The sequence below is a fragment of the Euprymna scolopes genome, chromosome 36 (assembly GCF_053919585.1).
Source record: "Euprymna scolopes isolate OS-2025 chromosome 36, ASM5391958v1, whole genome shotgun sequence".
Taxonomy (NCBI): Eukaryota; Metazoa; Mollusca; class Cephalopoda; order Sepiida; family Sepiolidae; genus Euprymna; species Euprymna scolopes.
The window spans coordinates 56697291-56712988 of NC_136517.1; the positions used below are offsets into that span (position 1 = coordinate 56697291).

The window sequence follows — 15698 nt, forward strand, 5'->3', positions numbered from 1 at the left end:
ACATTATGGCTTCCAGACTAGTGGTTCTCACTTCCTGGACTTTGATTCCATAAGGCTTGAACTGAATGAATGCCCAGAAAAGTTAGTTCAAAGACTTGCAGCCTCCACTGACCATTTCCTACTAAACACTGACACTAATATACGGCATCATGACAATATTCCTACGGAAGACAAAGAAGTCATCCTAACATTAGAGAATCTAATAGTCATCACTTGGTTGCGTCTATTTCATCCAGCCCTCCCTAAATTAGTCAACTAACATTATAGGATGGAGTTGAAATCACGCAAATTGGCATCAATCAAGCCCAAGATTTCCCTGGCATTGCATTCTCTACTTGAGGAGTTGGGAAATGAAGCATCTGTGAGCTGAACATTTACTACTCCACTTCGATATACTAGGAAGCCTCAACCAAAGAAGACTTGTCCACTGTGAAGTCAGACTCTTAAGACCCAACACAAACCATTTCTTGAGTGAATGCATCTACCTTCCTGAATCAGGCTGTAGATATATGACCAAGACTCACCAGATCCTTCACATTGTACATTCGAAAGTTTGATGGCTCCCAATTAAAGGTCAGTACATACAAGGTCCATAAAGATGATTGCTTCAAGGTTCCTTCTCATCCAGGTAACAGCCCAAGGATTAATCTTGAACATCCAGATGACAGTGACGAGGAAGGTAGCAATCTGGTCTTGCATACCAAGCCCTCCATCACTGAGATGATTAGCAGCATAATCAACGACAAGAGGTTACTAGTAAGCAATCAACCAACTAGCCAAACCCCTATTGTGACTAAAGAGAAGATTCCAGTCGACTCTTCCCACGGAACAGAAAACACACCCCATCTTGTTGACAGTTAATATACAAAGACATGCTTATTATCCCCAGACGTAGAGCGAAACCATCCTACCTGAAAGACAATGTTACTAACCATTCGTGACCGGCTCTATGAGCCCTTATCTTGAGAAAAGAAGAAAAAAAAAAAGTGTCAAACCAGCATTAAATTATGACCGCATATCAGTCAAGAGAGATAGCTCAGCATGACAGTGTTATTTACAGTTGTCGTCTGCCTTTTCCATTTTGTGTTTAGGTTTGGAGTTTTGTTCTGTATGCTCGAGAATAAAGTCTCTTCGTTCCTTCAAACGGTTTCATGTGATATACTTTTATTTACTGACGGTGCAATAATTTATATCAGTTTGTAAAAAAAAAAAAATCCACTGATGTTGGCCTACTGCTATGAATTCGGAAAAAGTATCAAGCAGTTACGATGTAAAAAAAAAAAAAAAAAAATTAAAAATTAAATAAAATTGATTTATGTAACCCTTGAAATAAGAAAAATGATTTTTGTTTTAATTTAACTGCTGATAAAAAAAAAAAAATTGCCAAATAAAATACAAAACAAAAAATATTTTAAAAATCTTTTAACCCTTTTTAAATGCAAAAAAAAAAAAAAAAAAGTCCACTGTAAGGCGGGTGTACACCTTAAAACTAATAGTTATGAGCCAACCTTCTAACCCAATTGGCTACAGTGACCGTCATAATATATGACGCTGCAAATTTTTGTATTTAACGCATGTAAGAGACGAATGGTGTTTACACATGTGCAAATGTTAAAATCATTTAGGAGATGATTTTACGTGATTCCCACCCCCATCAGATTTTGCAGTCGTTAAGGTAGAAAAAAAATTAATATTTTTTTCTGAATTTTCGATATTACACGTCTGAAGGATTGATGGTTCAGACAATACCATATTCATGGTGGTCCCTTTTTTATTTTTATACTTTTAGCTAAACACACAAAAACACAGACGGCTGAGATTTATATTATAGATAACATTCTGTGACCACTTTGTGTTTCTGTGTATGGGTGTTTCTCGCCTATATGTGACACACAATTATTTTTTCCTTTCAATCTACATTTTATCAAAACCATAAAAACTAAAATTTTATTTCTTTTCCAATATAACTTGAAAAATGTGTGATCAAAAATTGTTCCATACAAAATTCACATTGATGAATCCTGGGCAACACCAAATAGGTACAACTAGTCCTGCCAATAAAACATTCCAAAACGGCTGGTCTATTTCTTGTGTTGAGTATGAAATCAAACCGATGTGAAAATCGTAGATATAAACTTTGACCTTTATTTATCTAATGGACCAGAAACGAGAACAATTATTCAGCTGAAATATGGTGTCTTTGTTGAAAAAAAAAAAAAAGAAAAAAGATTTCCAGAATGTTGACCTAGTTAAAGAGCATAGGGCAACAGAAAAAAAAAACATTGATGCCTCAATGGCTGGGTAAGGAAAGGCCTCATGACAAAACAAGTACGTTTTAGAAAAGAAAATGGTTTTTACCATTTATTGGTTGAATTTTACATAAAATAAAGACAATAACTTTGTAACCCTAAACAAAAAGTCCTAAGTATAACTATAAAACACATCAAATGGTGAGGCCCTGCTTGGGAGCTGTGCGGAATGTGAAGTTGACTCTTAGTTATCATTAGGGCTGTGACAACAGCATATTTTTTCATTGTTTTGACTCTTGAGTATATATCTGTTAATAGACGGATGTGCTTCTTGGTTGATTAAGTATGTCTAACCGTATCGTACCTGAGATTCAAAAGAATGAAAAGAATATTCCGTTGTCACAGTCCTAGTTATCATTGCTCTCAGGTTCACTTTGGCCTAGAGTGATAATACCTGTTATGGCATCTGATGCTACCATATCAGATGTCTGAGGATACTGGCTTTGTGGCCAAAAATGCACCAAACTCAATCATGTTCTGCTAAGTGAAAAACAATTTTCTTTCTACAAAACAACTAAATCAAACACCACAAATAAATATTTGAAGATAAAAACAACTTGAAATATAAAAACTTTTTCCAAAATTACTGAATTTGGTATTAAATAACCCCAAAATGGATAATATGCCGTGAAACAAAAACAACCAAAATAAAAATAAATTTGTATGAATCTGCATAATACAACATTTTGGCTCTTGTCCAGAATTCCCTCTATTTAAAAATATAAAGAAAGAAAAAGTTGTATGATATTTGTATTCATGAGGAAACAGAAATATCATATTTCAAAAATCACGTAAATTGATCAAGTAGTTTTATTTTTAAATAAGAAAATCAAATTTTATTAGTATTCAAAGAATGATTGTTCCATTCACTATTTTGTAAAGAAAAAAAAAGAAAAAAAATCCCAAGAAACAAAAAGAAAACTCAACAATTCATATATACTAGATGTAAGTTGTAATTTTTATGATTTTCCATTAATTGCTTAAAAATGATTTTCTTATAAAAATAACTATTTGATCAATTTACATAATTTTTGGAATATGATATTTTTGTCTTGTCATGGGTATATACATCACATAGATTTTTCTTTATTTTTGTTTTTAATAGAGGGGAATTCTGGATAAGAACTAACATTTTTTTACCTGCTTGATTCTGTTATCGGCATTGGTTTTCTTAGGTTTTTTTTAGAATCAGATACTTACAGGAGGAACCACATGAAGGTTGCCAACATCCATTTAAAAGTGGTGCTATGGAATTGATTGGGTCCAAACTTGGCATACTCAGATCATTCACATCATAATCCACTTCAACAACTGCCTTTCATTCAAGATTAAAAAGGTTCTATCTGTAATTTAATATATAAAGGCTGTATGTCTGTCTGTGTCTCCACATTTTCAAACTATCTCTCCTCAAACAAAGTCGCAGAGCAGCACTAGGAGCCTCAAATGATTGGATTTTTTACAGACCATTCTTTTATAGGTCTTTAGCTGGCTGAAATAGTTTTTAATGGGTCAAAATTGAAAAATCATAATACATTTTGTACATTCATCTTAGTTTATTTTTAATCAGTTCATATGCATGTCACGTTGGTACAGTGGTAACGTCACCAGCTTTGAATGCTACAGTTTTGCTTTCGGTTTTCATTCTAACTGGTGGCACCAAAATACTTTTATTTTTTTACTTTTGAAATCACGACCCTAATAATATATACAAAATCTGGACAAATTAAAATATATTTAAGCGTACTTTATGACCGGGCAAAGCCAGGCGCTCCCACCCCAACCCCTACTAGTCTTACATATAAAGTTATCTTGTCAGATTTTCTAAAGTCAGACTCAAATAACATTTAAACTGAAAAATTAAACTTTACTTCTAAGTAGCCAATTTTCATTTGTTTGGCAATATAATAGTGTACTTAGCTACAAGTTATTTTTAAAATTATATAGTTCGGACTAGATATTAAAATGAGATATTTTTAAATAATTATCTAAAAATTAAAACTCAGCAAGAAAGATAACTTATATTTAGATCGAAGATCATCAGAAGTTTGTGTGTAAATAAACAAAAATTAAAAACCAAAATAACTTTGCTGCAAGTAAGTATAACTAATGATATATCAGGTCGACAAGGAAGTTCTTGCAGTTTTTAACTTTTAAATTGAGATGAACATATCAAAATTTTATTGATCGAAATAAACACCATCAGAATGAACACACTTTTGCCAATGCAAAACAAGTGGATTTATGACAGTAATATAAAATCTTGGCAATGAAGTCGCTGAAGGCGTTTTTGATATCTCTTAGGTTTTCTAAACATTTCTCATGCAGAAAGTTGTCAAGATGCTTGAAAAAGTGGTAGTCAGTAGGTGTCAGGTCTGGAGAGTATGGCCAATGAGGCAGAGTTTCATAGCCCAATTTGTTCAATTTTTACAGAGTCGGTTTAACAACGTGCAGTCAGGCATTTTCATGGACGAGAATTGGGCCTTTTCTGTTGACCAATTCTGTTGTCAATGTTTCTGATGCATTTCATATATTAGTTGACAGTATGTACTTCTCTGCCTTAATGGTTTCACTTGTATTAAAAAATCTCATGGAGAAGACTGGTTGCAGACCAAACAGCATGAACTTCCTTTGGTTTAACTCTGGCTTCGAGAAGTGTCATGGAGCTTTGTCAGCATCTAACCACCAAGTTGTGCATCGCCAGTTGTCATAAAGAACCCATTTTTCATCGCAAGTAATAATCTGGTCAAGAAACGGATCATTCTTGTTGTGTAAAAGTAAGGAAGATGACACTTTATAACAGCGTTTCTTTTGGTTGTCGTTCAATTCATGAGGCACACATTTATCAAGCTTTTTGTCTTTTCAATCTCTCAAGTGGTCAGAAATCATTGTATATGTTATGTCTAATACAGTAGCAAGTTCTCGAACAGTTATGCGCAAATTGGCTTCAACTAAGGCTCTTAATTGATCATAGTCAACATCTGATGGCCAACCACTATGCTCATCATCTTCAAGACTCGTCACTGCCAGGAAATTTCTTAAACCACCATTATGTTGTGCGTTCAGTAGCAGTTCCTAGACCAAAAGCTTTGTTGATATCGCGAGCTGTTTCAGCAACTTTTCAGCCTGGCTTGAATTGAAATAAGAAACTTATGCGAATTTGCTTTTTTTCCATCTAGTATTCAATGTTCTGGAAAGGCGTAATTGTTTTAAAATGATTGTAATTTAAACAATTAGATATACTGAAAAACGCTCTTTAAAATGATAAAGTAAAAGTATTTTAACAAAAACTTATTTGAAAATATTTGAAATCAAAATTAAAAATTCCACAAGAACTTTCTTGTACATTAAATATATGCAAAGATTGGTTTAAATGGAAACTTTTAATCCAGACAAAAAGTTCTGCAAACGGCATTTGGGATGATAATAAATGCCTCAGTCTAGAAGGATTTCTTCACTGCTGGTTCAGAAGAGAGAAAGATAGATGGAGAGAGAAAGGTAAAAATAGAAGTTTTAATAGAAATATGTTACATGTCTGCTTTGGGCAACGTCAGATAATCCTGCTAGTTATATATATATATATATATATATATATATATATATACAGGGTGTGTGTGTGTCTGGTCATGAATAGGTTCCTATATGGTTAACTATTTTAAAAAACTGATTACATATAATGATAGAAGATGTATCAAGGATCAGGAATGGGTATGTTTGATCTGGCAGAACGGTGGTTCATAAAAATTGTGGGGTCTGCATTTGCACCTGGTCCACAAAGTATGGAAATAAAAATGAAAAAAAAAACGTTTACAAGGGTTTTTGATATAGATGTACATAAGAATACTTTGATAAGTATGTTTTAACTTAAATAGGGATGGTATAATAAAATTGTGGGGTCTGCGTTCGGGCCTGGCCTCCATAGAATGGAAATAGGCACAAACTTTAATGAATACTTTTCATATCTATTTGTGTAAGTATATTTTGATAATTATGTTTCAGTTTGAAGAAATATGGTATAATAAAATTATTGGGTGTTTGTTCGCGCTTGACCTCCATAGAATGTAAATATGTCACAAAGTTGAACAAGGTATTTTTAAAAGGGGGTGAGAGTCCACAATAACACCTTAACTTTAATCTTGATTAACGTTAGCTTTTATTTATTTTTTGGAGTTGAATCATATTGTGTCGAATAAATTCACCTCATAAATTCACGTTCTTATTAAAATGAAAGCCAAAAAAAGTCGGAACTTTAGACAATTCTCGACACAAATTTTGCATAACTCTGTTTTTTTCCTTCTCCACTTCCACGTGGCACTCTTTCAAAAATAGATAAATAATAAAAAATAAGAAGGTTACTTGTTATCGTGTCAAAAGAAGGAAAAAATCCTGCTCACGTGATTACGTGTCTTTTTAAAAACATTTAGATAACCTTTTTATTTTTATTTATATATCTGTTTAAGCTTTTTTTTGTCAGTGTACTAGAAGAAATTCAGATGATTACAACCCTTTCTGCGTGTTCTTTACATTACAATAGTACAACCTGAATCTGACGGCGCAATACTACACCGTTCAATACTGTAAAACTAAAACGAACCTGTTCTGCTTGAAAAGGGCGCCATTTTCTTCTTATTCATATCGATTCCTTGCTTTAAAAAACTAAGGTAATTACATGTTTTTTTTAATATCCCATTTTGCTGTTTCGGATCATTTTACTAAAGTAAGTAAAGTTTTGTTATTTTTCAAAACTGTTTTTGTTTCTTTGTTTTTCGATATTTCGTCAACATTATTTAGTAAGAGTGTTTAGCAGAAAAGCCAACAAACGACTACCCGAAAAAATAAATATACAAGAAATAAATGTTACCATAGTCAATAAAAATTCAGTTCATGTTTTTTTTGTTTTGAAATTGTTTTTAATGCTCTTTACTTGAAATAATTTCAGCGAACTGAAATTAAAATGAAATTTGAGGTGATAACTACTTAAATGAATTTTTATATAAACTACATATGCCATAATCGAAGATTCCTCAAGCACAACTATGTTTATAAATATTCCTTACGTTGACGGAACTCTCTTAAATTGTTAACACAGAATGCTTGGATGTCCCTCCTTCAAATTGAAAACGGGGCTTTCCATTTCAAAGTCACTGCCATTTTGATTTTTTTTTTTTAACACCGGTTCGTGAATGAAAAGAAAAAATACAAACCAATGAACTTTTCTACCATGAAAGTAACTGTTATTAACCATGGTAACATTTATTTCTTGTATATTTATATTATTATATAACATTTTCTCTTTGTAAGGAAACATCCTTTTGTTGGTCACTCAAAATTGATATAGAAAAATATATTTTCACAAAAATTATCTTTACTTTCATCATATTTTGCTTAGGATAAAATTTTTGAGTATCAAAACCTATCTCTTTATAACCCCCTCCTTTTCATAGCCTATCATATTTTCATCAATCACAGTCCATTTTCTGTAGGCTGTTTTTGAAACCAGCCAACGACAGGTACTTCTGCTAGTATATATATATATATATATATATATATATATATATATATATGTGTGTGTGTGTGCATGCTAAGTAATAAAAAAAAACAGTGTCCATTGTTTTCTCAGCAAGAAAACAGGCTTAATTTTTGTGTGTGCTAGGAGAAATAAAGAGGAAGGTAAATGTCCTTGCATGATGCTGAATATCTGCATTATTCGCGGTGTGTGTGTGGATAAAAGCTTCTGTATGTGTGTGTGTGTGTGTGCATGCATGTGGATAATCGTGTTTTGTCAAGCTGGCGGAAAATACATAGCTACGGAGTCGTTAATAGAGAAGTGAGCAGTGAGCGAAGAGTGAGGAACGCAGAGTGTGGAGTGCCGAGTAAGAATGAGTGAGTGAGTGAATTCGTTTAAGTATTTGTCGATTGGCTCCCAGGTGAAGTGAGAAAAAAGGTTTTGAAAATTAAATCCTTCTTTGGGCATTGATTGGCTGGGAAGTGCATTCTTTTGTCACATGGTATGCTTTCAACTACGTCCGCTGAACAAAACGCATTTTAAGTTTTGTTCACCGCAGAATTTTTTTGTTTGCGTGCATATTTGAGGGTTTTTTTTGTTGTTGTTATTTTTAGAACAAGAAGTGAGTGTATTTTTTAGGTGTATATATCTCTGTCTGTCTCTCTCTCTCTATATATATATATATATATGAGAGAGAGAGAAACATGTATTTTTTCTATAATAAATGATTCATTAGTTTTAAATTTAAAGAAAAAAAGATAGGCAACTTTGTTTTCACAAAATAAACAAACATCACCATTTTTAATGTTAAAAAATGGAAGTGTTTGCCAATTTTTCAAGTGAAATAACAAAAAACTACAAAATGAACAGACAAAACATTGTTCATTTTAGGTGACAAATTATCTTGATTAATTGCTTAAATGAAAAAATTAAAAACAAAATTCCCAAAGTCTTTGTCATGACCGAAAACTTTGGTACTTTGTCAATAATAGTCTGAATACCTTTTCAAATAATTTCAAAATCAAAAATATATGCCTGCCCAACGTTTTTCTAGACTGGATTTTAAATATAAATATTTACATGTATGATTCTAGTTGTATTTCCTCGACGTTGCTCACGATGCAGCGAAGTCAGTTTACTTTTTATTTGTTTGCAAGCTTGAAAAGGTAGACAACTATTATATTATTTAATTTAAAAAGAGTTATACCCCTTATTTTTAGGTGATTATTTAAAAATGTTTCATATTCACTGTAAAAATCCTTAGTTGCCGGAAGATTTTTTTTTCTTCTTTAAATAGGCATAACCACTTATCAAGGCCAAGAGACCACTCGAGGATAAGGGTTAAGAGTGTACAGTAGTCAATTGGACAATATAGTAATCGTTAGTAATGGAAATTCGGTAAATTTGTTAGCTTAAGTGGAACGGCTCATCAAAAACTTGTTTATGTTGGACTTGAAGACAACCATATTGTAGTCAGCTGGAAAACAGGAAAACGGAAGACAATTCCACAGGCGTGCAGTTCTAAGAAAGAAGCTTTGTTCATGGAATCCACGTTTAGGTTTAGGCACAGATAAAGAGTGGGGGGGGGATTATTGATAGTGTTTTCAGCTAGATGAGTTTACCGAATTTCCATTTACTAACGATTACTATATTGTCCAATTTCTACTGTACACTCTTTAACCCTTATCCTCGAGTGACCTCTTGGCCTTGATAAGTGGTGATACCTATGTAGTATAAAAAAAAAAAAAAAAAAAAAAAATTTATACTCTCAGTTGCTGCTTTAGTAGTAAGAATGATAAAACAAGACGAGGATCGAAATAAAAGATTTAAAATAGTTAAATAAGGCAATAATATATCTTCTTGAAGCTTTTAAGTCATCAATTTAATCAAATTATACTAAAAGATCAAATCTAAAATCATATAAAAATTTAACATAACATGTATAGGTTAACTAACAGTATAAAGTATTAAAAAATAAAAATGATATCCAATAAGATTGATAAATAGTATAAATAATAAAAATGGATTCCTCTAAACACTATAAAATCAATTAGTTTTGGAAATAATATATTTTTCTTAAGCGTAGAGCAAGGCGAAACAACACAGGTAAAGAGAATATTGCAAATAGTCAAATGTTAGGTAATTATCAATCTAAAAGCAAAATATCTAGACTGTTGGCATTTTTGTTTTAAAGGAGGTTGTGTTTGATCAACACTGTTGGGGAGCCATGAGAAAAATTACTGGTTTTGTTTTTAATCTCTTAACAGTTTTTCATGGTAAACAACTTATGATTCTGACAAAAATATGAGTATTATAGTTCTGTGTGAAGACTACAATTGTAAATTCTTGTGAGTAAACTAATGCAGCAATTACAAAAAAATTGACTTACAAAACAGGGAAATTTTCCAACAAACAGTTTGAGATTAAGAGTTGTCCTTTTTTGTTTTTAACAAAAAATAGTTTTAACATTGATATTTTTTTTTTAATTTAATTTTACTTCAAAGTTCTTGATAATCAAGAGGCCCCTTCTTAGAGCTAACATTTGATCTTTATATAAGATACACAGATACAGTAAAACTCGGGGTACGGTGGCCCTAGGATACACTTTTTCAGGTTATGATATGGAATACAATGTTTTTCCGGGCCCTGGTTACGTTATTTGCCCTTCCTTACAGTGTCATTTATAATGTTATTTGATTATATACACGTGTATTATATACTGTACTGTATTTTGTTACTAATTGTTTTATGCCGCATCTCAGGGTTCTACTGTATTTGAATTATTCATCTCTCAACTGTTGAGTTAGTAAATAAATTAGTAATATTATTTTACCTTTCACTAATTGATTAGTTAACTATGTCACAGTATATATTTCTTGTGTTCTCTTGAATTTGTCGGATTCCAGAACAGGATTACATCTAGTCAGTGGCTTATCAAGCTAAGTACTATGACTTGTGGTAACATCACTTGGAGAAAGTGCCTCATTCCTTGTAAAAGCCAGTGTTGAGTAGCTATACTGAAAGAATCTTATTTGGGGTTCAAATACTACGTTATTTTGAGTATGTAGTCAGGGTTTACTTGTTAGGGAAATAACCTCATGCCAGTTTGTCCTAATAAACTCTTTTACAGAGAACTTTAAACACTTGAGAACAGCATTCAAGTTTTCCATTTTTTTTTTGTTTTTGCTACCAAATGCTAGATATTAAGAGAAAGAGTAAGATTTTAATTCTGTCCTAGAAAAATCTTTTTTTTTGATTTTAAGAGGACTGTAAAAAAATTAAAATGATCCAATAATCTTGAACATTTCAAAAAGGCTGTCACCTTAGCTGTGTATTTTTAATATCATCAACCTTGTTTTATGTTTTGATAAACAAAACATAACTCATTTGTTTCTATTTATAATCAGGTAACTCTGACCTGTGTATCACCAAAATGGTCAGATGACACACACACACACACACACACACACACACACACCACATTTGAACATTTTTATTGTTGCGGCATAATCCTGTTATCTTTGGAAGAAAGCCAGCTGCACACACGAGAGGCAGAACTCGTCATAGAGATTTAATCTATTTAAATAATAACATTTTCATCTTTCCACACAAATCAATGGTGAAAAGTGTCAAATCTCTATTGATACTGAAAAAACAATAAAGGCTTTAAATTAAAAACAATAACAACAAAAAAAAAAACGAGATTACTATAAAAGAATAAAATTGAGATTAACTATTTCTATTATTTACATTATTCAAACTACTGTTCTCATTTTGAATGTTATTTTCACAATGTTCAATCGACTTAACCTATGACCTTGCTCAGGTGTATCTTGTATTTAAGGAATCTTTCTGTTGAACTTAGGAATTCACAGACTTTCGAATAGAATCCTTTATTTAATCCATGGGTGTAGCATGCTTTTTTATAGCCAGCCATGATTGGATAAAGGTTCTAAGTAATTTGCAATTGTATTTTGAGTGTTGCCTTTAAAGGAGTGTTGCTATTTGAAAAGTGTAACTTACAACTGAATTTCACCAAGTACTTTATCCATTATGTCCCAGATCCTAAATAAAAGGTTTCGTTTTATTTTACAGGTTACATCAACCAAAACTTGGAAAATAACACTCACAATGGGAACAATAGTCCAAAGAATCCAAATATGAATAAGAACACAATTTTAATGTATAAACAACAAGAGTAAAAGAAAAAAAACAAAAAAACTATACCATTGTCACATCTAAGAAGGTGCCATAGAGAGCACTCTTTCCTGTACCAACCTCCAGAAGAGTGTAACTTACAACTGAATTTTACCAAGTACTTTATCCACTATGCCATGGGTCATTATGCACAATACAAATAATATGAGGTCCTGGATATGACCTTAAACTATATCAGATGGTGAGGGCCCCAGCTTGCAGGCCTTAGGGAGTGTGGAGCCACCCTTTAATTGCCATTGCTCCCAGGTCCACTCTGACCTGGAGTGGTAGCACCTGTTAGGGTCCCAACTATGGGTTAAATAGAATACGACTTAAAAAACAAATATACTATATTAAAAAAATCGTTCTTCAAAATCACCAGATTCGGCATTAAATAACCTGAAAAGGGTTGATATGCCGTAAAACAAAACAACCAACCAACCAACAAATAATATGAATAATCAATCCTCATTTCAAAAATTCAGAAATATGACACTGCTGAGAATTTATTTTTAATAAGGAGTCACTACTCAGAGACCACCCAATGATGAAGGTTAAAGAGTATCAATGAGATAACACTGATGATGGGTAATGGTGGAAATTAAGCAGAAATTGATTATTTAAGAGGACAGCTCAACAAGAACTTATTTACATTAGATTTGAAAACGGGCATGTTATAATCAGCTGGGAAGCAGTCCCCCAATATTGTGTTTCACAGGTGGACAATTTTAGGAAAGAAACTCTGATCATGGAATTTTCATTTAGTTTTGATACAAATACAGACTAGGGAAAATTGTTAACAGTGGCTGTAGCTAGATGAGTACTTGCCATGACTGTTTGAAGCACAGTTGGATACTTGCCATAAAAATAATGATAGATGCTTTCACAAAAAAAATTAAAGTGAAAAATTTTAGTGAATGATATTTTCAGCCATATTTTCAAATTATGTTTTCATCTATTTCTTACATTTTGTGTATTCATTCGTTTGCGGACTGTTATCCCCATCTTCATAGTTGTTTCATCACATTTTAGTCAACTCAACCTCTGGCCTTTTTTGGGTCTCATGGCACAGTAGATAGAGGCGTTGAGTCTCTACGGTTCCAGGTAAGCATTGTCTGAAGATAGCAATTTTAATCCTACCCAAGTAGGCCAAAGAATTAGTTGGACAAAATGTGACGAGATTACAACAACTATGGAAGGCAGTAATTTTAACCACCTGAAGAAGACCAGAGGAAGAGTTGGCCAAAATGTGGTGAAACAACAACAATGAAGATGAGGATAACAATCTGCAAGAAATACAAAAATTATGAAGCCTTATCTCAAAGGATCCCAAAAAGTAAAAATAATATATAATATTTTTTATATGATCTAAATTAGTAGTTTTTTTTGTTATTGATTTAATATGAAAAGAAAAATCAAGCTTGATCGCTAATGTGCTATAAGTCATATGAAGATTCAATGTGTTAGCTGTTGAAATGAATCTTATATGACCAAAGTTGTGCTTCCACATCATTTTTGTAATTTTTTTTTCCTATAAGTAATGTGATTTTGCCCAATGTTTATGCCTTTTTATTTTGTATGGAAATTACTCCAGACAAAGTATGAAGCCACTTGGTGTAAGGAGCTAAAAATAATTATTGCTTCCACTATGAAATTTTTTATTTACCACAAGATGAGATTACATTTATAAGGAGTTTTCATTTCTCCAAAGCCTGTATTTTTAGCTAAATACTCTGAAAATTGGCTTCTTAACCAATAGCACACAAGACGGTCAAATTGTGCTATCAAAATAAATTTGTTTACAGTCTGCAATGATCCTGTGTTCATAAAATTTTTTATTCTCATCCAGAATTCTTCCTATATCAAAAACAAAAATAAAGAAAAATCTGTGTGATGTACGTACCCATAATGAATATATAAAATCACTTAAATTGATCAAGTCCAAAGTGCTTGCAAGTTTCCAGACATTTTTTTGTACATGCATTTAAAATTATCCTAGACTCTTGAAGATTCAATATGTTATTGCTATACATCTTACGAGATGACTGATCATTTTTATGATTTCTGGTTCAAATTAACAGCTACAGCAGGAATTGGAATACACCCTACTAAAGCCCGATTGTCACAGCTAGTGAATTCCAAAAATGCAATCCAGACAGGAGTATACTTTAGAAGAATGATATGCAATAAAATTCTGTTTTAAACTTGAAAAAATTCCACAGAAGTGTATGAAATGCTTCAGACAGCTTTTGGACCATCTTGCATAAATCAAGCATCAGTTTTTGAGTGGCATAAGAGATTCAAGAAAGGCAGGGAGTCTGTGAGGGATGATGAGATATACAGAAGGAGTAAGGAAGAACACCAAAGTTAATTGGTCAAATAAAGAATTTCATGGATAAGGACGGTCATGTGTCTATAGAGACAATAAGTGCACAGTTTAATGTCAGTGTGGGAACTAGACACACGCTTATTTGCAAGAAACTGAAGATGAGGAAGATTCGTGCAAAGTTTGTCCCAAAGGTGCGCAGAGAAGATCAGAAAGAAAGACATTGTCATGACAGCAGGGAGATGGTCGAGTTGATCAATTTAGGTCCTAGAGTTTTTGATGCTTTGGTGATCTGTGATGAAAGCTGGATTTACTGCTGTGAGAGTTCCCAGTTGAAGCACACTGGCCTCTCCCAGACCTAAGAAGGCCAGACAGAGCAAATCCACCCAGAAACTTATGATGATTCTTTTTTTTTTGAAAGCACGGGCATGATCCACATACACTGAGTTCCCACTGGACAGACAGTCAACAAGGAATATTATGTTGCGGTTTTAAGGAAGTTCAGGAAGAGATTCCGGTGGAAGAGGCCAGCACTCTTCAAATCAGGTCAGTGGCATTTCCACCAGGATAATGCACCAGTCCACAACTCCATCCTTGTCACAGACTATGTGATTAAGACAGTTCCTCACCCCTGTGACTTTTGGCCATTTCCCAAGCTCCAGGAAACCCTTAGAGGCTGTTGTTATGAGACAATTGAGGAGATGAAAGAGGCTGTGATAAAGGTCATTGACATGCTCACATAAGAGGACTTCCATGCGGGTCTTCCAGAGATTGTTGAAGCAGTACAACAAAAGTGCATTGCAGCCGGAGGAGATTACTTCGAAGGGGACTAGAGTTTTATATGTAGATTATCAATAAAAATGCCCATATGAAAAAAGTCTGAAAACTTATTGAAAGCACTTCGTGGTTTTATTTTTATAAGGAAAATAATTTTTAAACGATTAATAGGAATACGTAGACATTATAACAAGTATCCCAAGTTTGAATTATTGAGTTATCTCTCTTAGATCGTTGAAAAAATGGTGGACAAGACAGTTGCTCTTCTATTACCTACAAAATGTTCATTATCTTATTTAGAAATAAAACTACTTTATCAACTTATATAGTTTTTGGAATAAGATATTTTTATTTCGTTACGGGTACATACGTCACATCATTACGTCATCATACAGATTTTTATTTATTTATTTATTTATGTTTTTATTTTAATATAGGACCCCCCCCCCCAAAAAAAAAAAAAAAACAAAACAAAAAACAAAAAAAAAAAACTCCAGGATAACGCTTTTGGGTAGATACAGTTAGTTATACAAGCAAATAGGTTCTTCTTTTTAACCACTCCGCTACCAAAACACAACCTCTTTCT

At 32.7% G+C, this 15698-nt stretch overlaps 1 protein-coding gene across 1 annotated transcript in view; it reads right to left on the reverse strand.

The window, feature by feature from the left end:
* The window catches only part of LOC145260513 (BRO1 domain-containing protein BROX-like), a 55374-nt gene that overhangs the window by 32112 nt on the left and 7564 nt on the right, over positions 1 to 15698 (reverse strand). The gene's annotated exons all lie outside the window — the stretch shown is intronic.